Source organism: Nerophis lumbriciformis, linkage group LG02 (genome assembly GCF_033978685.3).
Source record: "Nerophis lumbriciformis linkage group LG02, RoL_Nlum_v2.1, whole genome shotgun sequence".
Lineage (NCBI taxonomy): Eukaryota > Metazoa > Chordata > Actinopteri > Syngnathiformes > Syngnathidae > Nerophis > Nerophis lumbriciformis.
Genome location: NC_084549.2, coordinates 65,026,252 through 65,052,807, shown reverse-complemented (window position 1 = coordinate 65,052,807; position 26,556 = coordinate 65,026,252). Strand labels below are relative to the sequence as shown.

Genomic DNA, 26,556 nt, shown 5'->3' with positions numbered 1-26,556 from the left:
TTAGCATGTTAACGTGAGCATGCTAACAGATAGCATACGTCACGTACCAAGTTATACGACTCTGGGGTTTACGGCTGCGAAATTAGGTTAAAAAAAAAGTTAGCATGCTAACAGTTAACATATGTGAAGTACCAATTTACAGGTTGGAAACTTAGCATGCTAACTTAAGCGTGCTACTTTTATTAGGCTAACAGTTACAGTTATACGGCTGAGATTTACGGCTGCAAAATTAGCTTTAAAAAAATGGTTGCATGTTAATGCTAGCATGCTAACTGATAGCATAAGTCACCTACCAAGTTATATGACTCTAAATTTTATGGCTGTGAAATTAGCTAAGAAAGTTAGCAAGCTAACGTAAGCATGCTACTTTTATCAGGCTAACAGATACAGTTGTATGACTGAGATTTACAGATGCGAAATTAGCTAAAAAAAAGTTTGCATGTTAATGCTAGCATGCTAACAGATAGCATAAGTCACCTTCCGAGTTATATGACTCTAAAGTTTATGGCTGTGAAATTAGCTAAGAAAGTTAGCATGTTAACGTGAGCATGATAACAGATGGACTAATTACGTACCAAGTTATACAACTCTGAGGTTTACGGCTGCGAAATTAGGTTAAAAAAAATGTTAGCATGCTAACAGTTAACATATGTGAAGTACCAATTTACAAGTTGGAAACTTAGCATGCTAACTTAAGCGTGCTACTTTTATCAGGCTAACAGTTACAGTTATACGACCGAGGTTTACGGCTAAGAAATTAGCTTGAAAAAAGTTTGCATGTTAATGCTAGCATGCTAACAGATAGCATAAGTCACGTACCGAGTTATATGACTCTAAAGTTTATGGCTGCCAAACTAGCTAAGAAAGTTAGCATGCTAACGTAAGAATGCTACTTTTATCAGGCAAACAGTTACAGTTATACGACTGAGGTTTACGGCTGCGAAATTAGCTAAAAAAAAATGTTGCATGTTAATGCTAGCATGCTAACAGATGGCATAAGTCATGTTCCAAGTTATATGACTCTAAAAAATATGGCTGTGAAATTAGCTAAGAAAGTTAGCAAGCTAACGTAAGCATGCTTCTTTTATCAGGCTAACAGATACAGTTATACGACTGAGGTTTACGGCTGCGAAATTTGCTAAAAAAAAATGTTGCATGTTAATGCTAGCATGCTAACAGATGGCATAAGTCATGTTCCAAGTTATATGACTCTAAAAAATATGGCTGTGAAATTAGCTAAGAAAGTTAGCATGTTAACGTGAGCATGCTAACAGATGGATTAATTCCGTACCAAGTTATACAACTCTGAGGTTTACGGCTGCGAAATTAGGTAAAAAAAAAAAAGTTAGCATGCTAACAGTTAACATATGTGAAGTACCAATTTACAGGACTCTGGGGTAAACGGTTGGAAACTTAGCATGCTAAGTTAAGTATGCTAACGTTATCAGGCTAACAGTTACAGTTATACGACCGAGGTTTACGGCTGCGAAATTAGCTACAAAAAAAAAAAGTTTGCAAGTTAATGCTAGCATGCTAACAGATAGCATAAGTCACGTTCCAAGTTATATGACTCTAAAGTTTATGGCTGTGAAATTAGCTAACAAAGTTAGCATGCTAACGTAAGCATGCTACTTTTATCAGGCTAACAGTTACAGTTATACGACTGAGATTTACGGCTGCGAAATTAGCTAAAAAAAAATGTTGCATGTTAATGCTAGCATGCTAACAGATGGCATAAGTCATGTTCCGAGTTATATGACTCTAAAGTTTATGGCTGTGAAATTAGCTGGGAAAGTTAGCATGCTAACGCGAGCATGCTAACAGTTAGCATAAGTCACGTAGCGAGTTGTACGATTTTTGACACGATCTTGCGCTCCTTCCTAAACACATTATAACGGGACATCAAAAGATACACTTTTTCAAAATAAAAGCACAAGTGCATCCAATATTGATTTGTATACTTTCTGAACATTTTACTTTCCTTTTTTTTGACGCACTGCCTTCAGAAGAGTCACACTTGGGAGACGCCAAAACAAAAGCTTCGTATTTTTTCCGACACGTACGTAACCGAGAACCCGCCTGCAGGTTAGCCTTCTCGCCACTAGGGGGCGCATTGTGAGGAATGACCAAGTCCTCCACCATGCTCTTATTTACCAGGACAAGAAAGGTGTCGCCGTAGCAATAACAATAACTATAACTATAACTAATAAACATATCCGACGCGCTTGGAAAAAGTAAACAGAATGCAAAAATGTCCGCTGCGTTGTTGGAGCAGCCGCTTAATGCTATTTGACAACATGGCCTTTATTTTAATCTCATTATGTCATCTGGTATCCAAAGTAATAAAGGGCCGGCTGGATGTCATAACGAGCATGAGGATGTGCGTTGCGCCTCATTATGATGATGTTTTTATTCCGCTTCTTACACCACCACGCAGGAATCTGCACCAGGGAGCTCTGTGTGACAGCGGGACTTCAAAATAAAAGACATTGTTCACTTTTCATGAAGTTCCTGCATATCTCACGAGGGCCAGTCTCCAAGGAGCAGGGGAGTCCAAAGTGTTCTGGAAATAATATTACAGAAAATAATCATTTAAAAAAAGTGGAATAAGGTGAAATGTAACGACTAAAAGCGGCCATGTCAGCTGTTTTTTTTTTCTGTAAAACTGCTAGAACTCAAAAAATATTAATGAATCAAAATCAATGTTGTTATGAATTATTGACCTATTTAAGGCTGCAATTACTTCACATAGTTTATTCCACTTTAAAAAATTGGGGGTAAAACATTGCAAATTTTGTGTTTTTCCCATGTAGAACAAAGTGTACTACATTTGTGTAGCCCTTGTCCTTTTTAGTGGACATTTGTGTAGCCCTTGTCCTTTATAGCGGACATTTGTGTAGCCCTTGTCCTTTATAATGGACATTTGTGGAGCCCTTGTCCTTTATAGTGGACATTTGTTTAGCCCTTGTCCTTTATAATGGACATTTGTGTAGCCTGTGTCCTCTACAGTAGACATTTGTGGAATATGTGTCCTTTACAGTGGACATTGGTAGAGTATGTGTCCTCTACAGTGGACATTTGTGGAATATGTGTCCTCTACAGTGAACATTTGTGTAGCCGGTGTCCTCTACAGTGGACATTTGTTTAGCCCTTGTCCTTTATAATGGACATTTGTGTAGCCCTTGTACTTTATAGTGGACATTTGTGTAGCCCGTGTCCTTTATAATGGACATTTGTGTAGTCTGTGTCCTTTATAGTGGACATTTGTTTAGCCCTTGTCCTTTATAATGGACATTTGTGTAGTCTGTGTCCTTTATAGTGGACATTTGTGTAGCCCGTGTCCTCTACATTTGTGGAGACAGTGTCCTCTACAGTGGACATTTGTGTAGCCGGTGTCCTCTACAGTAGACATTTGTGGAATATGTGTCCTTTACAGTGGACATTGGTAGAGTATGTGTCCTCTACAGTGGACATTTGTGGAATATGTGTCCTCTACAGTGAACATTTGTGTAGCCGGTGTCCTCTACAGTGGACATTTGTTTAGCCCTTGTCCTTTATAATGGACATTTGTGTAGCCCTTGTCCTTTATAGTGGACATTTGTGTAGCCTGTGTCCTTTATAGTGGACATTTGTGTAGCCCGTGTCCTCTACATTTGTGGAGACAGTGTCCTCTACAGTGGACATTTGTGTAGCCGGTGTCCTCTACAGTAGACATTTGTGGAATATGTGTCCTTTACAGTGGACATTGGTGGAGTATGTGTCCTCTACAGTCGACATTTGTGGAATATGTGTCCTCTACAGTGAACATTTGTGTAGCCGGTGTCCTCTACAGTGGACATTTGTGTAGCCCTTGTCCTTTATAATGGACATTTGTGTAGCCCTTGTACTTTATAGTGGACATTTGTGTAGCCCGTGTCCTTTATAGTGGACATTTGTTTAGCCCTTGTCCTTTATAATGGACATTAGTGTAGCCCTTGTCCTTTATAATGGACATTTGTTTAGCCCTTGTCCTTTATAATGGACATTTGTGTAGCCCTTGTCCTTTATAGTGGATATTTGTGTAGCCCGTGTCCTTTATAGTAGACATTTGTTTAGCCCTTGTCCTTTATAATGGACATTTGTTTAGCCCTTGTCCTTTATAATGGACATTTGTTTAGCCCTTGTCCTTTATAATGGACATTTGTGTAGCCCTTGTCCTTTATAGTGGACATTTGTGTAGCCCGTGTCCTCTACATTTGTGGAGACAGTGTCCTCTACAGTGGACATTTGTGTAGCCCGTGTCCTCTACAGTGGACATTTGTGGAATATGTGTCCTCTACAGTGGACATTGGTGGAGTATGTGTCCTCTACAGTGGACATTTGTGGAATATGTGTCCTCTACAGTGGACATTTGTGGAGTATGTGTCCTCTACAGTGAACATTTGTGTAACCGGTGTCCTCTAAAGTGGACATTTGTGTAGCCCTTGTCCTTTACAGTGGACTTTTGTGAAGTATGTGTCCTCTACAGTGGACAATTGTGGAGCCAGCGCCCTCTATAGTGGACATGTGTAGAGTGTGTGTCCTCTATAGTGGACATTTGTGGAGTATGTGTCCTCTACAGTGGACATTTGTGGAGTATATGTCCTCTACAGTGGACATTTGTGGAGTATGTGTCCTCTACAGTGGACAATTGTGGAGCCAGCGCCCTCTATAGTGGACATGTGTAGAGTATGTGTCCTCTATAGTGGACATTTGTGGAGTATGTGTCCTCTACAGTGGACATTTGTGGAGTATATGTCCTCTACAGTGGACATTTGTGCAATATGTGTCCTCTACAGTGGACATTTGTGGAATATGTGTCCTATACAGTGGACATTTGTGGAGTATGTGTCCTCTACAGTGAACATTTGTGTAGCCGGTGTCCTCTACAGTGGACATTTGTGTAGCCCTTGTCCTTTAGAGTGGACATTTGTGAAGTATGTGTCCTCTGCAGTGGACAATTGTGGAGCCAGCGCCCTCTATAGTGGACATGTGTGGAGTATGTGTCCTCTGTAGTGGACATTTGTGGAGTATGTGTCCTCTACACTGGACATTTGTGGAGTATGTGTCCTCTACAGTGGACATTGTTGGAATATGTGTCCTTTACAGTGGACATTGATGGAGTATCTGTCCTCTACAGTGGACATTTGTGGAGTATGTGTCCTTTACAGTGGACATTTGTGTAGTCGGTGTCCTTTACAGTGGACATTTGTGTAGTATGTGTCATCTATAGTGGACATTTGAAGAGTATGTGTCTTCTACAGTGGACATTTGTGGAGTATTTGTCCTCTACAGTGGACATCTGTGGAGTATGTGTCCTCTACAGTGGATATTTGTGGAGTATTTGTCCTCTACAGCGGACATTTGTGGAGTATGTGTCCTCTACAGTGGACATTTGTGGAGTATGTGTCCGTTACAGTGGACATTTGTGGAGTATGTGTCCTTTATAGTGGACATGTGTGGAGTATATGTCCTCTACAGTGGACATTTGTGGAATATGTGTCCTCTACAGTGGACATTGGTGGAATGTGTGTTCTCTACAGTGGACATTGGTGGAGTATGTGTCCTCTACAGTGGACATTTGTGGAGTATTTGTCCTCTACAGTGGACATTTGTGGAGTTTGTGTTCTCTACAGTGGACATTTGTGGAGTATGTGTCCTCTACAGTGGACATTTGTGGAGTATGTGTCCTCTACAGTGGACATTTGTGGAGTATGTGTCCGTTACAGTGGACATTTGTGGCGTATGTGTCCTTTATAGTGGACATGTGTGGAGTATATGTCCTCTACAGTGGACATTTGTGGAATATGTGTCCTCTACAGTGGACATTGGTGGAATGTGTGTCTTCTACAGTGGACATTGGTGGAGTCTGTGTCCTCTACAGTGCACATTTGTGTAGTATTTATCCTCTACAGTGGACATTTGTGGAGTATGTGTCCTCTACAGTGGACATTTGTGGAGTATGTGTCCGTTACAGTGGACATTTGTGGCGTATGTGTCCTTTATAGTGGACATGTGTGGAGTATATGTCCTCTACAGTGGACATTTGTGGAATATGTGTCCTCTACAGTGGACATTGGTGGAATGTGTGTCTTCTACAGTGGACATTGGTGGAGTCTGTGTCCTCTACAGTGCACATTTGTGGAGTATTTATCCTCTACAGTGGATCATTTGTGGAGTATGTGTCCTCTACAGTGGACTATTGTGGACTATGTGTCCAATGCAGTGGACATTTGTGGAGTATGTGTCCTCTACAGTGGACTATTGTGGACTGTGTCCTCTACAGTGGACATTTGTGGAGTATGTGTCCTCTACAGTGGACATTTGTGGAGTATGTGTCCTCTACAGTGGACATTTGTGGAGTATGTGTCCTCTGCAGTGGACACGCACAAAGGTGTGAAATACGTAAGAAGAAATCGGCCACAGAGAAATGTCCACTACAGAGGACACTGGCTCTCACTTTTGCACGGGGCCATACCCAAATCCAGCAATTAGGTGAAATGTAACGACAAAAAGCTGCCATGTCAGCGTTTTTTTCTTTTCTTTAAAACTATCAGAGCTCAAAAGATAATAATGAATCTAAATCAATGTTGTTATTAATTATTGACCTATTTAAGGCTCCAATTACTTCACATAGTTTATTCCACTTTAAAAAATTGGGGGTAAAATATTGCATATTTTGTGTTTTTCCCATGTAAAATAAAGTTTTCTATGAAAAAAAGGGCATAAAACAAAGACAAAATAGCATTTAAAATAATTAAAATGGACAGATCTAAAGTGGACGTAAGTGTTGAAAGTTTTATTTTAATTTTAATATTTTTTAATAATTTTAAGTGTGGCCCTTCCATAGAGTTTCTACCCATTTGTAAGTTTTACAATATAACTAAAACAATTTGTATTTAAGTGTTGACATTTTTTTTTTTTTTTTTTAAGTGTGGCTTATTTTTAACACTTGAGTGAGGCTATTTTGGATCCCCAAGAATTTTAATGGGATTAAAAAACAAACCAAAAAAAAATGTTTATTGCTCAAAAAATAATAATGAATCAAAATCAATGTTGTTATAAATTATTGACCTCAAGATAAATTCCACTTTGAAATATTTTTTGGGGAAAATACTGCATATTGTGTGTGTTTGCCAGGTAAAAAAAACAATTATTTCTATGACAAAAAGGGAGTAAAACAAACAAAAACAGTATTAAAAACATATAATCGACAGATAGATCTGAAGTTGACTAAAGTGGATTGTTTTTTAATTTATGACTTATTTTTAACACTTTTTTTTTAGTAGGTCCCTTTTAGATTCTCCATAATTTAGTGGGATTTTTTTTTTTTTTTACAAAATGGGCATGAAACAAACACAAAAAAGCATTTAAAAATTAAAAAAATATATATATATAATTGACAGATTTAAGTTGACTAAAGTGTTGACATTCAAGAAGGGCATAAAACATATAATATACATATCAATATAATAGAATGATAAATATGTGTATCTGTATAGTTGAAAATATAACTACACATCAATATAATAGAATGATAAATGTGTATATTTGTATAGTTGAAAATATAACTATATATGAATATACTACAATGTTATGTATATTTGTATAGTTGAAAATACAACTATAATAGAATGATAAATATGTATATTTGTATAGTTGAAAATACAACTATAATAGAATGATAAATATGTATATTTGTATAGTTGAAAATGTAACTATATATGAATATAATAGAATCATATGTATATTTATATAGTTGAAAATATAACTATATCATATAATCATATGTATATTTATATAGTTGAAACTATAACTATATAATAGAATGTTAAATAGGTATATTTGTAAAGTTGAAAATATAACTATATATGAATATAATAGACTGATACATATATTTATATAGTTCAAAATATATCTATATATGAATATGATAGAATAATATGTATATTTGTATAGTTGAAAATATAACTATATATGAATGTAATAGAATGATAAATATGTATATTTGTATGGTTGAAAATATAACTACACATGCATATAATAGAATGTTATGTATATTTATATAATTGAAAATATAACCCTAATAGAATGATAAATATGCATATTTGTATAGTTGAAAAGATAACTATATATAACTATAATAGACTGATACGTATATTTATATAGTTGAAAATATAACGATATAACAGAATGATAAATATATATATTTGTAAAGTTGAAAATATAACTATATATGAATATAATAGAATTGCATGTCTATTTGTATAGTTGAAAATATAACTATAATAGAATGTGTCATGGTCCGTACCACGGATCATGACACTATGATAAATATGTACATTTGTATAGTTAACAACATAACTATATATGAATATAATACAAAAATATGTATATTTGTATAGTTGAAAATATAACTATTTATGTATATAATAGAATGATATGAATATTTGTATAGTTGAAAATATAACTGTATATGAATAAAATAGAATGATAAATATGTATATTTGTATAGTTAACAACATAACTATATATGAATATAATACAATAATATGTATATTTGTATAGTTGAAAATATAACTATTTATGTATATAATAGAATGATATGAATATTTGTATAGTTGAAAATATAACTGTATATGAATAAAATAGAATGATAAATATGTATATTTGTATAGTTGAAAATATAACTATATATGAATATAATAGAATGTTATGTATATTTGCATAGTTGAAAATATAACTATAATAGAATGATAAATATGTATATTTGTATAGTTGCAAATATAACTATATGTATTTTATAATAGACTGATACGTATATTTATATAGTTGAAAATATAACTATATAACAGAATGATAAATAGGTGTATTTGCATAGTTGAAAATATAACTATATATGAATATTATAGAATGATAAATATGTATATTTGTATAGTTGAAAAAATAACTATATATGAATATAATAGAATGTTATGTATATTTGCATAGTTGAAAATATAACTATAATAGAATGATAAATATGTATATTTGTATAGTTGAAAATATAACTATATGTATTTTATAATAGACTGATATGTATATTTATATAGTTGAAAATATAACTATATAACAGAATGATAAATAGGTGTATTTGTATAGTTGAAAATATAACTATATATGAATATAATAGAATGATAAATATGTATATTTGTATAGTTGAAAATATAACTATATATGAATATAATAGAATGTTATGTATATTTGCATAGTTGAAAATATAACTATAATAGAATGATAAATATGTATATTTGTATAGTTGAAAATATAACTATATGTATTTTATAATAGACTGATATGTATATTTATATAGTTGAAATTATAACTATATAATAGAATGATAAATATGTATATTTGTATAGTTGAAAATACAACTATATATGAAAATAATAGAATGTTATGTATATTTGTTAAATTTAAAGTACCAATGATTGTCACACACACACACACTAGGTGTGGCGAAATTATTCTCTGCATTTGACCCATCACCCTTGATCACCCCCTGGGGGTGAGGGGAGCAGTGAGCAGCAGCGGTGGCCGCGCCCGGGAATCATTTTTGGTGATTTAACCCCCAATTCCAACCCTTGTATAGTTGAAAAAAATAACTATACATCATTACAATAGACTGATACATATATTTGTATAGTTGAAAACATAACTATATATGTGTATAATAGAATGATAAATATGTATATTTGTAAAGTTGAAAATCCATCCATTTTCTACCGATTGTCCCTTTTGGGGTCGCGGGGTGTGCTAAAATATAACTACATATCAATATAATAGAATAATATGTAATTTTGTATTGTTGAAAGTATAACTATATATGAATATAATAGAATAATATGTATATTTGTATAGTTGAAAATATAATTATATATGAATATAATAGAATAACATGTGTATTTGTATAGTTGAAAATATAATTATATATGAATATAATAGAATAATATGTATATTTGTATAGTTGAAAATATAATTATATATGAATATAATAGAATATTATGTATATTTATATATGTCCACTGTAGAGGACACAGGCTACACAAATGTCCACTATAAAGGACAAGGGCTACACAAATGTCCACTGTAGAGGACACAGGCTACACAAATGTCCACTATAAAGGACAAGTGCTACAAAAATGTCCACTGTAGAGGACACAGGCTACACAAATGTCCACTATAAAGGACAAGGGCTACACAAATGTCCACTGTAGAGGACAAAGGCTACACAAATGTCCACTATAAAGGACAAGTGCTACACAAATGTCCACTGTAGAGGACACAGGCTACACAAATGTCCACTATAAAGGACAAGGGCTACACAAATGTCCACTGTAGAAGACACAGAGTACACAAATGTCCACTGTAGAGGACACAAGCTACACAAATGTCCACTTTAAAGGACAAGGGCTACACAAATGTCCACTGTAGAAGACACAGAGTACACAAATGTCCACTGTAGAGGACACAGGCTACACAAATGTCCACTTTAAAGGACAAGGGCTACACAAATGTCCACTGTAGAAGACACAGAGTACACAAATGTCCACTGTAGAGCACACAGGCTACACAAATGTCCACTATAAAGGACCAAGGCTACACAAATGTCCACTGTAGAGGACACAGGCTACACACATGTCCACTATGAAGGACAAGGGCTACACAAATGTCCACTGTAGAAGACACAGAGTACACACATGTCCACTGTAGAGGACACAGGCTACACAAATGTCCACTTTAAAGGACAAGGGCTACACAAATGTCCACTGTAGAAGACACAGAGTACACAAATGTCCACTGTAGAGGACACAGGCTACACAAATGTCCACTTTAAAGGACAAGGGCTACACAAATGTCCACTGTAGAAGACACAGAGTACACAAATGTCCACTGTAGAGCACACAGGCTACACAAATGTCCACTATAAAGGACCAGGGCTACACAAATGTCCACTGTAGAGGACACAGGCTACACACATGTCCACTATGAAGGACAAGGGCTACACAAATGTCCACTGTAGAAGACACAGAGTACACACATGTCCACTGTAGAGGACACAGGCTACACAAATGTCCACTATAAAGGACAAGGGCTACACAAATGTCCACTGTAGAAGACACAGAGTACACAAATGTCCACTGTAGAGGACACAGGCTACACAAATGTCCACTTTAAAGGACAAGGGCTACACAAATGTCCACTGTAGAAGACACAGAGTACACAAATGTCCACTGTAGAGGACACAGGCTACACAAATGTCCACTTTAAAGGACAAGGGCTACACAAATGTCCACTGTAGAAGACACAGAGTACACAAATGTCCACTGTAGAGCACACAGGCTACACAAATGTCCACTATAAAGGACCAGGGCTACACAAATGTCCACTGTAGAGGACACAGGCTACACACATGTCCACTATGAAGGACAAGGGCTACACAAATGTCCACTGTAGAAGACACAGAGTACACACATGTCCACTGTAGAGGACACAGGCTACACAAATGTCCACTTTAAAGGACAAGGGCTACACAAATGTCCACTGTAGAAGACACAGAGTACACAAATGTCCACTGTAGAGGACACAGGCTACACAAATGTCCACTTTAAAGGACAAGGGCTACACAAATGTCCACTGTAGAAGACACAGAGTACACAAATGTCCACTGTAGAGCACACAGGCTACACAAATGTCCACTATAAAGGACCAGGGCTACACAAATGTCCACTGTAGAGGACACAGGCTACACACATGTCCACTATGAAGGACAAGGGCTACACAAATGTCCACTGTAGAAGACACAGAGTACACACATGTCCACTGTAGAGGACACAGGCTACACAAATGTCCACTTTAAAGGACAAGGGCTACACAAATGTCCACTGTAGAAGACACAGAGTACACACATGTCCACTGTAGAGGACACAGGCTACACAAATGTCCACTTTAAAGGACAAGGGCTACACAAATGTCCACTGTAGAAGACACAGAGTACACAAATGTCCACTGTAGAGGACACAGGCTACACAAATGTCCACTATAAAGTACCAGGGCTACACAAATGTCCACTGTAGAGGACACAGGCTACACACATGTCCACTATAAAGGACAAGGGCTACACAAATGTTCAATTATATGTATATTTGTATAGTTGAAAATATAATTATATATGAATATAATAGAATAATATGTATATTTGTATCGTTGAAAATATAATTATATATGAATATAATAGAATAATATGTATATTTGTATATTTGAAAATAGAATTATATAATAGAATGCTAAATAAATATTTGTATAGTTGCATGACTGGGATGATTAAATGTGCAGAGAAGAGCCCCTTCCCCTCTTCTGCTCCTCCCTCTCCCTCTCTCTCTCTCTCTCTTTTCACGCCCCCTCTCTCTCTCTCCCTCTCTCTCGGCGGGGGGACGGACTCGTCATTGACGGCAACATCTCCAGACGGCAGCCAGGAGGAGCGAGAAGAAGGATGCTGCGCTGACATCGCTCCTCTGCTCTCACCACCTGGACTCTCCACTGGATCTTCTCTGCTTGTGGACTGTGGATCTTCTCACACCTGGCTAGTGTTTTTTCTTTTGGCTATTTTCTCACCGGGAGGATTTTTTTTTTTTTGGTGGAGCGCCGTGGACTCTTGGAGGTAAGCAGCACTTGGTGGTGTGGAATGTTCCTGGATCCTTGGTGATTATTGAGAGGATGACATCAGGAGACAGATGGAGCCTAATTGTCTCGCAGAGGCGAGTGTGAGTGTGTGAGTGTGTGTGTGTGTGTGTGTGTGTGTGTGTGTGTGTGTGTGAGAGAGTGTGTGTGTGCAACTTTCCCCCCCCTCCCCAATATCCTCCATGAGAACCGGCGTCCTCTGCAGTGGACGTTTGTCTCGTGCATCTTGGTGTTCTCCAGTGAGGAACGTAGCAGAACCTTCTGGGGAGGTTGTTGAGGAAAGGTGCAATTGTTGCACGGGGCGAAGCGAGCAAAGATGGAGATGGTTTCTGCAGCTGTAGACGTCCTGAGGGAAGCATCTCGCCAACAATACTTCATCTCAAACTCCTGCGGTTACCTCCAGGAAAAAAAAAAAGGAAAAAAGGAGGGGTGCTGTGAGTAATTACTAGGCACAAGCTTTTATTTTGGTGAGCTGCTTGTGGTTTTGCTCCTTTTTATGTTTGCCTTCTCCAAAGTTGCAGTCGTGGCTTTTCTCCTTCCTTGCGTCCACATTTCATCACTTCATGACCTCGCTCTCCTCTCCTCTCCTCTCCTCTCCTCTCCTCTCCTCTCCTCTCCGGTCTGTCCGCCGTTGTCTGCTTGACTCGTCTTCTTCAGGAGGGAAAGATGTGTTTTGTTTTTTTTCCGGTTGGAAGTCATTGTTGATGTGGTGTGTGTGTCTGCGAGCGCGCCGCACTAAACGCACCTTCTGGTTGGATTCGTTTGTGATGCGCCGAAATCTGCAAGCTGCTGCTCGCTGGCGACAAAATACACACACATTGTGGTTTCATGCGAGCTCCTTCTAGCAGGGATGTTCATCTCGGGAATCTTCACTTTCTGATTGTGTTGTTCAACCTACGCCAATATATATCCTCCTAGAGGGCCATTGTCCTCTGGAGTGGACATTTGTCTCGCTAGTGTCCTCTGCAGGCAACATGTACGTCGCCGGTGTGCTCTACAGTGGACATTTGTGTAGCCCGTGTCCTTTATAGTGGACATGTCTGTAGCCTGTGTCCTCTACAGTGGACATTTGTGTCGCCCTTGTCCTTTATAGTGGACATTTGTGTAGCCCTTGTCCTTTATAGTGGACATTTGTGAAGTATGTGTCCTCTACAGTGGACATTTGTGTAGCCTGTGTCCTCTACAATGGACATTTGTGTACTCTGTGTCTTCTACAGTGGACATTTGTGTAGCCCTTGTCCTTTATAGTGGACATTTGTGTAGCCTGTGTCCTCTACAGTGGACATTTGTGTAGCCCTGGTCCTTTATAGTGGACATTTGTGTAGCCTGTGTCCTCTACAGTGGACATTTGTGTAGCCTGTGTCCTCTACAGTGGACATTTGTGTACTCTGTGTCTTCTACAGTGGACATTTGTGTAGCCCTTGTCTTTTATAGTGGACATTTGTGTAGCCTTTGTCCTCTACAGTGGACATTTGTGTAGCCCTTGTCCTTTATAGTGGACATTTGTGTAGCCAGTGTCTTCTACAGTGGACATTTGTGTAGCCCTTGTCCTTTATAGTGGACATTTGTGTAGCCTGTGTCCTCTACAGTGGACATTTGTGTAGCCCTGGTCCTTTATAGTGGACATTTGTGTAGCCTGTGTCCTCTACAGTGGACATTTGTGTAGCCTGTGTCCTCTACAGTGGACATTTGTGTACTCTGTGTCTTCTACAGTGGACATTTGTGTAGCCCTTGTCTTTTATAGTGGACATTTGTGTAGCCTGTGTCCTCTACAGTGGACATTTGTGTAGCCCTTGTCCTTTATAGTGGACATTTGTGTAGCCAGTGTCCTCTACAGTGGACATTTGTGGGCACCGTGTCCTTTAAAGTGGACATTTGTCGAGACAATGTCCTCTATAGCGGACATTTGTGTAGCCAGTGTGCTCTGCAGTGGACATTTGTGTAGCCCTTGTCCTTTATAGTGGACATTTGTGTAGCCTGTGTCCTTTACAGTGGACATTTGTGTACTCTGTGTCCTCTACAGTGGACATTTGTGGGACCGTGTCCTTTAAAGTGGACATTTGTGGAGACAATATCCTTTATAGTGGACATTTGTGGAGACAGTGTGCTCTACTGTGAACATTTGTGTAGCTAGTGTCTACAGTGGATATTTGTGTAGCTAGTGTCCTCTACAGTGGACATTTGTGTACTCTGTGTCCTCTACAGTGGACATTTGTGGGGGCCGTGTCCTTTAAAGTGGACATTTGTTGAGACAATGTCCTCTATAGCAAACATTTGTGTAGCCAGTGTGCTCTACAATGGACATTTGTGCAGCCCTTGTCCTTTATAGTGGACATTTGTGTAGCCTGTGTCCTCTAAAGTGGACATTTGTGTACTCTGTGTCCTCTACAGTCGACATTTGTGGGGACAGTGTCCTCTATAGTGGACATTTGTGTAGTGGTGTCCTCTACAGTGGACATTTGTGTAGCCGGTGTCCTCTACAGTGGACATTTGTGTAGCCGGTGTCCTTTATAGTGGACATTTGTGTAGTGGTGTCCTCTACAGTGGACATTTGTGTACCCGGTGTCCTCTACAGTGGACATTTGCATAGTGGTGTCCTCTACAGTAGACATTTGTGGATTATGTGTCCTCTACAGTGGACATTTGTGTACCCGGTGTCCTCTACAGTGGACATTTGTGTACCAGGTGTCCTCTACAGTGGACATTTGTGGAGTATGTGTCCTCTACAGTGGACATTTGTGGAGTATGTGTCCTCTACAGTGGCCATTTGTGGAGTATGTGTCCTCTACAGTGGACATTTGTAGAGCTAGTGTCCTCTATAGTGGACATTTGTGGAGCTAGCGTCCTCTATAGTGGACATTTGTGGAGTATGTGTCCTCTACAGTGGACATTTGTGGAGCCTGTGTCCTCTACAGTGGACATTTGTGTACCCGGTGTCCTCTACAGTGGACATTTGTGTACCCAGTGTCCTCTACAGTGGACATTTGTGGAGCCAGTGCCCTCTATAGTGGACATTTGTGGAGTATGTGTCCTCTACAGTGGACATTTGTGGAGCCTGTGTCCTCTACAGTGGACATTTGTGTACCAGGTGTCCTCTACAGTGGACATTTGTGGAGTATGTGTCCTCTACAGTGGACATTTGTGGAGTATGTGTCCTCTACAGTGGCCATTTGTGGAGTATGTGTCCTCTACAGTGGACATTTGTAGAGCTAGTGTCCTCTATAGTGGACATTTGTGGAGCTAGCGTCCTCTATAGTGGACATTTGTGGAGTATGTGTCCTCTACAGTGGACATTTGTGGAGCCTGTGTCCTCTACAGTGGACATTTGTGTACCCGGTGTCCTCTACAATGGACATTTGTGTACCCAGTGTCCTCTACAGTGGACATTTGTGGAGCCAGTGCCCTCTATAGTGGACATTTGTGGAGTATGTGTCCTCTACAGTGGACATTTGTGGAGCCTGTGTCCTCTACAGTGGACATTTGTGTAGCCCGTGTCCTCTACATTTGTGGAGACAATGTCCTCTATAGCGAACATTTGTTTAGCCGGTGTCCTGTACAGTGGACATTTGTGTAGCCCTTGTCCTTTATAGTGGACATTTGTGGAGTATGTGTCCTCTATAGTGGACATTGGTGGAATATGTGTCCTCTACAGTGGACATTTGTGGAGTATGTGTCCTCTATAGTGGACATTTGTAGAGCTAGTGTCCTCTATAGTGGACATTTGTGGAGCTAGCGTCCTCTATAGTGGACATTTGTGGAGCCTGTGTCCTCTACAGTGGACATTTGCGTACCCGGTGTCCTCTACAGTGGACATTTGTGTACCAGGTGTCCTCTACAGTGGACATTTGGGGAGCCAGTGCCCTCTATTGTGTACATTTGTGGCGTATGTGTCCTCTACAGTGGACATTTGTGGAGTATGTGTCCTCTACATTGGACATTTTTGGAGCTAGCGTCCTCTGTAGTGGACACGCACAAAGGTGTGAAATATGTAAGGTGAAATCGGCCACAGAGAAATGTCCACTACAGAGGACACTGGCTCTCACTTTTGCACGGGGCCATACCCAAATCCAGCAATTAGACCCCCCCCCCCCCCCCCTTCAGCCCATCCCTCTCCTCTTTGAGGTCTTCTCCGCTGACACTTGGTACTTTCCACTGCAAAAGCGGCGCAGCTGAAGACTCGTTCAAAGACGGCGTCTAGTGCGGTTCCTCCAAGCCCCGCCCACTGGAGCCACTTGAAAGTGGCCGCGTGAGCTTTGAGGAGGACGAGCGCTTCATTTATCACGCCGTGATCGCCGTATTTATATTTCAACGGGCGCCAGCTGCCGCTCCTCACCGGGAGAGAGCGAGAGGTTCCGGTGAGGGAGAGGAGGGCGAGGCGAAAGCGAAGGCGAAGGTGTCATTCCGCGCGCGACAACAGAGGGAGCTGTTGGCCTTCGCTGCAGCACAACATCTGCACTTTCATTTTCTCCCCCTTCTTACCTAAAAGCTGCTGCTCCTCCCCGGAGGGCTGCACTCAGAGATGGAGGTCCTCGGTCTCCCCGGGGACACCAGATTTAATCTGACACACAAGTCCAGTCTGCACAAGACCGGCTTCTGTTCCCTCCCAGACTGAGAGGGGGGGAGGGAACACAAAGGGGACTTCTACCTTTTTGCCCTCGTGACACATTCTTCAACCTGTCTCTCTCGCTCTCGTCCACACTTTGTCTCTTTCCCTCCATGAAGACCCGTAATAATCGTCTGGATTATGAGAGGAATCAGACTGGAGTGTGAGAAGTGGAATGAGTGGCGCTGACCTGAGGTCCTGGAACACCACCCTGACGCCTCGGTCTGCTCCTGATCCCAACTCCCTTCTGGTCTGGACCTGGTAGTCCATTAAGGTGTAGACCTGGTAGTCCATTAAGGTGTGGACCTGGTAGTCCTTTAAGGTGTGGACCTGGAAGCAAACACCCCACTTTGAATCCCGGGCTTCCCCGACCCAACAGGAGAGTCACAGCATTGCACCTAAGTCAAAATCTTGGCTGAATGATAATGTAGTGTAAAGTATCGATATTTTGATACCAATTCGATACCAACAGACAACTGATACTGTGATACCTGCTTTTTGCAGTATCGTCAGCAGTACCGAATACTGTACAACACTTTAATGAGTAATGGTACACATCTTTGTAGCTGTATTTAGCGAGTATGGGTACATATCTGTAGCTATATTTAGTGAGTAGAAGTACATATTTGTAGCTATATTTAGTGAGTAGAAATACATATTTGTAGCTATATTTAGTGAGTAGAAATACATATTTGTAGCTATATTTATCGAGTAGGGTACATATTTGTAACTATATTTAGCGAGTAGAGGGTACATATTTGTAGCTATATTTAGTGAGTAGAAGTACATATTTGTAGCTATATTTAGTGAGTAGAAATACATATTTGTAGCTATATTTAGTGAGTAGAAATACAAATTTGTAGCTATATTTATCGAGTAGGGTACATATTTGTAACTATATTTAGCGAGTAGAGGTACATATTTGTAGCTATATTTAGTGAGTAAGGGTACATATTTGTAGCTACATTTAGTGAGTAAAGGTACATATTTGTAGCTATATTTAGCAAGTAGAAATATATATTTGTAGCTATATTTATCGAGTAGGGTACCTATTTGTAGCTGTATTTAGCAAGTAGAAATACATATTTGTAGCTATATTTAGTGAGTAGAGGTACATATTTGTAGCTATATTTAGCGAGTAGGGGTACATATTTGTAGCTATATTTAGTGAGTAAAGGTACATATTTGTAGCTATATTTAGCGAGTAGAAGTACATATTTGTAGTTTTATTTAGTGAGTAGGGGTACATATTTGTAGCTATATTTAGTGAGTAAGGGTACATATTTGTAGCTATATTTAGTAAGTAGAGGTACATATTTGTAGCTATATTTAGTGAGTAGAGGTGCATATTTGTAGCTATATTTAGTGAGTAAGGGTACATATTTGTAGCTATATTTAGTAAGTAGAGGTACATATTTGTAGCTATATTTAGTGAGTAGGGGTACATATTTGTAGCTACATTTAGCGAGTAGGCGTACTTATTTGTAGCTATATTTAGCAAGTAGAAGTACACATTTGTAGCTATATTTAGTGAGTAGGGGTACATATTTGTGTAGCTATATTTAGCGAGTAGAAGTACATATTTGTAGCTATATTTAGCGAGTAGGGGTACATATTTGTAGCTATATTTAGCAAGTAGGGGTACATATTTGTAGCTATATTTAGCGAGTAGAAGTACATATTTGTAGTTTTATTTAGTGAGTAAAGGTACATATTTGTAGCTATATTTAGCGAGTAGAGGTATATATTTGTAGCTATATTTAGGGAGTAGAAGTACATATTTGTAGCTATATTTAGCAAGTAGGGGTATATATTTGTAGCTATATTTAGTGAGTAGAGGTACATATTTGTAGCTATATTTAGTGAGTAAAGGTACATATTTGTAGCTATATTTAGTGAGTAAAGGTGCATCTTTGTAGCTATATTTAGTGAGTAGAGGTACATATTTGTAGCTATATTTAGCAAGTAGGGGTACATATTTGTTGCTATATTTAGTGAGTAAAAGTACATATTTGTAGCTATATTTAGCAGGTAGAAACACATATTTGTAGCTATATTTAGTGAGTAGATGTCCATATTTGTAGCTATATTTAGCGAGTAGGGGTACATATTTGTAACTATATTTAGCGAGTAGAAGTACATATTTGTAGCTATATTTAGCGAGTAGAGGTACATATTTGTAGCTATATTTAGGGAGTAGAAGTACATATTTGTAGCTATATTTAGTGAGTAAGGGTACATATTTGTAGCTATATTTAGTGAGTATGGGTACATTTTTGTAACTATATTTAGCGAGTAGGGGTACATATTTGTAGCTATATTTAGCGAGTAAGGGTACATATTTGTAGCTATATTTAGCAAGTAGGGGTACATATTTGTTGCTTTATTTAGTGAGTAATGGTACATATTTGTAGCTATATTTAGCGAGTAGAAGTACATATTTGTAGCTATATTTAGGGAGTAGAAGTACATATTTGTAGCTATATTTAGTGAGTAGAGGTACATATTTGTAGCTATATTTAGTGAGTAAGGGTACATATTTGTAGCTACATTTAGTGAGTAGAGGTACATATTTGTAGCTATATTTAGTGAGTAAGGGTACATATTTGTAGCTATATTTAGTGAGTAGAAGTATATATTAGTAACTATATTTAGCGAGTAGAAACACATATTTGTAGCTATATTTAGCGAGTAGGGGTACATATTTGTAGCTATATTTAGTGAGTAAGGGTACATATTTGTAGCTATATTTAGTGAGTAGAAGTATATATTAGTAACTATATTTAGCGAGTAGAAACACATATTTGTAGCTATATTTAGCGAGTAGGGGTACATATTTGTAGCTATATTTAGTGAGTAGAAGTATATGTTAGTAGCTATATTTAGCGAGTAGAAACACATATTTGTAGCTATATTTAGCGAGTAGGGGTACATATTTGTAGCTATATTTAGTGAGTAGAAGTACATATTTGTAGCTATATTTAGTGAGTAGAAGTACATATTTGTAGCTATATTTAGTGAGTAGAAATACATATTTGTAGCTATATTTATCGAGTAGGGTACATATTTGTAACTATATTTAGCGAGTAGAGGTACATATTTGTAGCTATATTTAGTGAGTAGAAGTACATATTTGTAGCTATATTTAGTGAGTAGAAATACATATTTGTAGCTATATTTAGTGAGTAGAAATACAAATTTGTAGCTATATTTATCGAGTAGGGTACATATTTGTAACTATATTTAGCGAGTAGAGGTACATATTTGTAGCTATATTTAGTGAGTAAGGGTACATATTTGTAGCTACATTTAGTGAGTAAAGGTACATATTTGTAGCTATATTTAGCAAGTAGAAATATATATTTGTAGCTATATTTATCGAGTAGGGTACCTATTTGTAGCTGTATTTAGCAAGTAGAAATACATATTTGTAGCTATATTTAGTGAGTAGAGGTACATATTTGTAGCTATATTTAGCGAGTAGGGGTACATATTTGTAGCTATATTTAGTGAGTAAAGGTACATATTTGTAGCTATATTTAGCGAGTAGAAGTACATATTTGTAGTTTTATTTAGTGAGTAGGGGTACATATTTGTAGCTATATTTAGTGAGTAAGGGTACATATTTGTAGCTATATTTAGTAAGTAGAGGTACATATTTGTAGCTATATTTAGTGAGTAGAGGTGCATATTTGTAGCTATATTTAGTGAGTAAGGGTACATATTTGTAGCTATATTTAGTAAGTAGAGGTACATATTTGTAGCTATATTTAGTGAGTAGGGGTACATATTTGTAGCTACATTTAGCGAGTAGGCGTACTTATTTGTAGCTATATTTAGCAAGTAGAAGTACACATTTGTAGCTATATTTAGTGAGTAGGGGTACATATTTGTGTAGCTATATTTAGCGAGTAGAAGTACATATTTGTAGCTATATTTAGCGAGTAGGGGTACATATTTGTAGCTATATTTAGCAAGTAGGGGTACATATTTGTAGCTATATTTAGCGAGTAGAAGTACATATTTGTAGTTTTATTTAGTGAGTAAAGGTACATATTTGTAGCTATATTTAGCGAGTAGAGGTATATATTTGTAGCTATATTTAGGGAGTAGAAGTACATATTTGTAGCTATATTTAGCAAGTAGGGGTATATATTTGTAGCTATATTTAGTGAGTAGAGGTACATATTTGTAGCTATATTTAGTGAGTAAAGGTACATATTTGTAGCTATATTTAGTGAGTAAAGGTGCATCTTTGTAGCTATATTTAGTGAGTAGAGGTACATATTTGTAGCTATATTTAGCAAGTAGGGGTACATATTTGTTGCTATATTTAGTGAGTAAAAGTACATATTTGTAGCTATATTTAGCAGGTAGAAACACATATTTGTAGCTATATTTAGTGAGTAGATGTCCATATTTGTAGCTATATTTAGCGAGTAGGGGTACATATTTGTAACTATATTTAGCGAGTAGAAGTACATATTTGTAGCTATATTTAGCGAGTAGAGGTACATATTTGTAGCTATATTTAGGGAGTAGAAGTACATATTTGTAGCTATATTTAGTGAGTAAGGGTACATATTTGTAGCTATATTTAGTGAGTATGGGTACATTTTTGTAACTATATTTAGCGAGTAGGGGTACATATTTGTAGCTATATTTAGCGAGTAAGGGTACATATTTGTAGCTATATTTAGCAAGTAGGGGTACATATTTGTTGCTTTATTTAGTGAGTAATGGTACATATTTGTAGCTATATTTAGCGAGTAGAAGTACATATTTGTAGCTATATTTAGGGAGTAGAAGTACATATTTGTAGCTATATTTAGTGAGTAGAGGTACATATTTGTAGCTATATTTAGTGAGTAAGGGTACATATTTGTAGCTACATTTAGTGAGTAGAGGTACATATTTGTAGCTATATTTAGTGAGTAAGGGTACATATTTGTAGCTATATTTAGTGAGTAGAAGTATATATTAGTAACTATATTTAGCGAGTAGAAACACATATTTGTAGCTATATTTAGCGAGTAGGGGTACATATTTGTAGCTATATTTAGTGAGTAAGGGTACATATTTGTAGCTATATTTAGTGAGTAGAAGTATATATTAGTAACTATATTTAGCGAGTAGAAACACATATTTGTAGCTATATTTAGCGAGTAGGGGTACATATTTGTAGCTATATTTAGTGAGTAGAAGTATATGTTAGTAGCTATATTTAGCGAGTAGAAACACATATTTGTAGCTATATTTAGCGAGTAGGGGTACATATTTGTAGCTATATTTAGTGAGTAGAAGTACATATTTGTAGCTATATTTAGTGAGTAGAAGTACATATTTGTAGCTATATTTAGTGAGTAGAAATACATATTTGTAGCTATATTTATCGAGTAGGGTACATATTTGTAACTATATTTAGCGAGTAGAGGTACATATTTGTAGCTATATTTAGTGAGTAGAAGTACATATTTGTAGCTATATTTAGTGAGTAGAAATACATATTTGTAGCTATATTTAGTGAGTAGAAATACAAATTTGTAGCTATATTTATCGAGTAGGGTACATATTTGTAACTATATTTAGCGAGTAGAGGTACATATTTGTAGCTATATTTAGTGAGTAAGGGTACATATTTGTAGCTACATTTAGTGAGTAAAGGTACATATTTGTAGCTATATTTAGCAAGTAGAAATATATATTTGTAGCTATATTTATCGAGTAGGGTACCTATTTGTAGCTGTATTTAGCAAGTAGAAATACATATTTGTAGCTATATTTAGTGAGTAGAGGTACATATTTGTAGCTATATTTAGCGAGTAGGGGTACATATTTGTAGCTATATTTAGTGAGTAAAGGTACATATTTGTAGCTATATTTAGCGAGTAGAAGTACATATTTGTAGTTTTATTTAGTGAGTAGGGGTACATATTTGTAGCTATATTTAGTGAGTAAGGGTACATATTTGTAGCTATATTTAGTAAGTAGAGGTACATATTTGTAGCTATATTTAGTGAGTAGAGGTGCATATTTGTAGCTATATTTAGTGAGTAAGGGTACATATTTGTAGCTATATTTAGTAAGTAGAGGTACATATTTGTAGCTATATTTAGTGAGTAGGGGTACATATTTGTAGCTACATTTAGCGAGTAGGCGTACTTATTTGTAGCTATATTTAGCAAGTAGAAGTACACATTTGTAGCTATATTTAGTGAGTAGGGGTACATATTTGTGTAGCTATATTTAGCGAGTAGAAGTACATATTTGTAGCTATATTTAGCGAGTAGGGGTACATATTTGTAGCTATATTTAGCAAGTAGGGGTACATATTTGTAGCTATATTTAGCGAGTAGAAGTACATATTTGTAGTTTTATTTAGTGAGTAAAGGTACATATTTGTAGCTATATTTAGCGAGTAGAGGTATATATTTGTAGCTATATTTAGGGAGTAGAAGTACATATTTGTAGCTATATTTAGCAAGTAGGGGTATATATTTGTAGCTATATTTAGTGAGTAGAGGTACATATTTGTAGCTATATTTAGTGAGTAAAGGTACATATTTGTAGCTATATTTAGTGAGTAAAGGTGCATCTTTGTAGCTATATTTAGTGAGTAGAGGTACATATTTGTAGCTATATTTAGCAAGTAGGGGTACATATTTGTTGCTATATTTAGTGAGTAAAAGTACATATTTGTAGCTATATTTAGCAGGTAGAAACACATATTTGTAGCTATATTTAGTGAGTAGATGTCCATATTTGTAGCTATATTTAGCGAGTAGGGGTACATATTTGTAACTATATTTAGCGAGTAGAAGTACATATTTGTAGCTATATTTAGCGAGTAGAGGTACATATTTGTAGCTATATTTAGGGAGTAGAAGTACATATTTGTAGCTATATTTAGTGAGTAAGGGTACATATTTGTAGCTATATTTAGTGAGTATGGGTACATTTTTGTAACTATATTTAGCGAGTAGGGGTACATATTTGTAGCTATATTTAGCGAGTAAGGGTACATATTTGTAGCTATATTTAGCAAGTAGGGGTACATATTTGTTGCTTTATTTAGTGAGTAATGGTACATATTTGTAGCTATATTTAGCGAGTAGAAGTACATATTTGTAGCTATATTTAGGGAGTAGAAGTACATATTTGTAGCTATATTTAGTGAGTAGAGGTACATATTTGTAGCTATATTTAGTGAGTAAGGGTACATATTTGTAGCTACATTTAGTGAGTAGAGGTACATATTTGTAGCTATATTTAGTGAGTAAGGGTACATATTTGTAGCTATATTTAGTGAGTAGAAGTATATATTAGTAACTATATTTAGCGAGTAGAAACACATATTTGTAGCTATATTTAGCGAGTAGGGGTACATATTTGTAGCTATATTTAGTGAGTAGAAGTATATGTTAGTAGCTATATTTAGCGAGTAGAAACACATATTTGTAGCTATATTTAGCGAGTAGGGGTACATATTTGTAGCTATATTTAGTGAGTAGAAGTACATATTTGTAGCTATATTTAGTGAGTAAAGTTACATATTTACATATTTAGCAAGTTGTAGTGCACTTTTCCACCACTTGTGGCAGTAAAGACAATAACAAACAGGATCAATCTGGAGCTCAAGTCACAGAGAAGTTTCTTAAGCTCCAAAAATATGACTAAAGTGGTGAAGCTGTATTTTTATTTGCACATTAATTTTATTGATAGTTTAGTAAGAAACATATTTACTATTATTTTAGGTTGTTTTTTTTGTTTAGTTTTTTGTATCTGTGTTTATATTTACTTATGTTTTCTAATCAGCCTGGCCTAAGCCTAAGGTTTACGTGTTCAAGAAATAACAGTCAGAGAGATTTTTTTAGCTATTTTCCGGCCAAAGGATGACATCTCTTATTATGTACTGCGGCTTTAAGCGCCGCTATTATTGCGAGGTCATATTAGGGTCAGACTGTTACACACTATTGCTTTAAGTGCAACGAGGTTGACCCGAGCGCTGCTTATTACCCACCACACCGGAGCGGGTGGTCTGGGGTCACCGTGGTTACAGCGGAGAGTTAGCGACATTATTGAGAGGCGTGAGAATGACATATAGCAGCTTTAAGTGGTGTGGAAGGGCTGGTACTGGAAGTCGTTACGGTGACGAGCTAATAAGCTACTTGTAGCATCCCGTTGTGCAGGACAAACTGGTACTCGGGTTGTCCCGATACCAACATCTTGGTACCAATACCAACATGTATTTCGATACTTTTTTTTAATAAAAAAGGGATGTTGGCTTAATTTTTGCAAAAAATATGATAAAAAAAAAAATATATCGATGTAATCAGTAGTAGTATAACATAGTATCGACTATATATCGATTGTTATCGTTACAGTTGATATTTGTGTAGATCCACCCATTTGTTTACATCGTCACACACACACTAGGTGTGGCGAAATTATTCTCTGCATTTGACCCATCACCCTTGATCACCCCCTGGGAGGTGAGGGGAGCAGTGAGCAGCGGCGGTGGCCGCGCCCGGGAATATTTTTTTGGTCATTTAACTTTAACTTAACATTGAGGAGCTCTGGTTTTCTATTAGCGGTGAGCTATTGTTTAGATATTCCTCGTCCTGCAGGGATGATACGTGGAAGAAACATTATTGGTCGCCACGGCGACGATGATTAGTGATTTACAAAGGAGCTGAAACACGACAGAAGGACAGTAGCCGCTCGCCAGCTTTGTTTGCAAGCTTGCAACGGGGCGCTTCGGTGATTGTAGCGCCACCTTTATCGTTAGTTTTGAATCATCTGTCTTCACACCGTTTCTGCTTGCAAGCGCTCCGTGTGTGTGTTGACTCATGCGCCCCTCGGCTCATACAATCAGCATCGTCATCACCATTAGAAATAACCGCTAATCATAACCTTTTGTGTGTGTGTGTGTGTGTGTGTGTGTGTGTGTGTGTGTGTGTGTGTGTGTGTGTGTGTGTGAGTAGCCGCGATCGATGTTAATTCGGGATTAAGGAGCGAAGTCATCGATTAGGCTATTGATGATCAGAAGGCAGCGTGGACGGCCTTATTGAGGGGGCGAGAATGAGAATTGATTAGATCAGATAGGGAGCAGTATTGATTAGTGTGTGTGTGTGTGTGTGTGTGTGTGTGTGTGTGTGTGTGTGTGTGTGCGCGCTCTAACGTCTTTACTGTGAGGACATTTGTCTCCAGGTGGA

At 37.4% G+C, this 26,556-nt stretch overlaps 1 protein-coding gene across 1 annotated transcript in view; it reads left to right on the top strand.

Annotated features, from left to right (window-relative positions):
- The first annotated feature begins 12,520 nt into the window (after positions 1-12,520).
- cdh11 (cadherin 11, type 2, OB-cadherin (osteoblast)) overlaps positions 12,521-26,556 on the top strand; it is a 172,977-nt gene continuing 158,941 nt past the window's right edge. The window contains exon 1 of the mRNA XM_061966574.2: positions 12,521-12,718. The gene's annotated coding sequence lies outside the window, so the exon portion shown is untranslated. The remainder of the gene's footprint in view (positions 12,719-26,556) is intronic.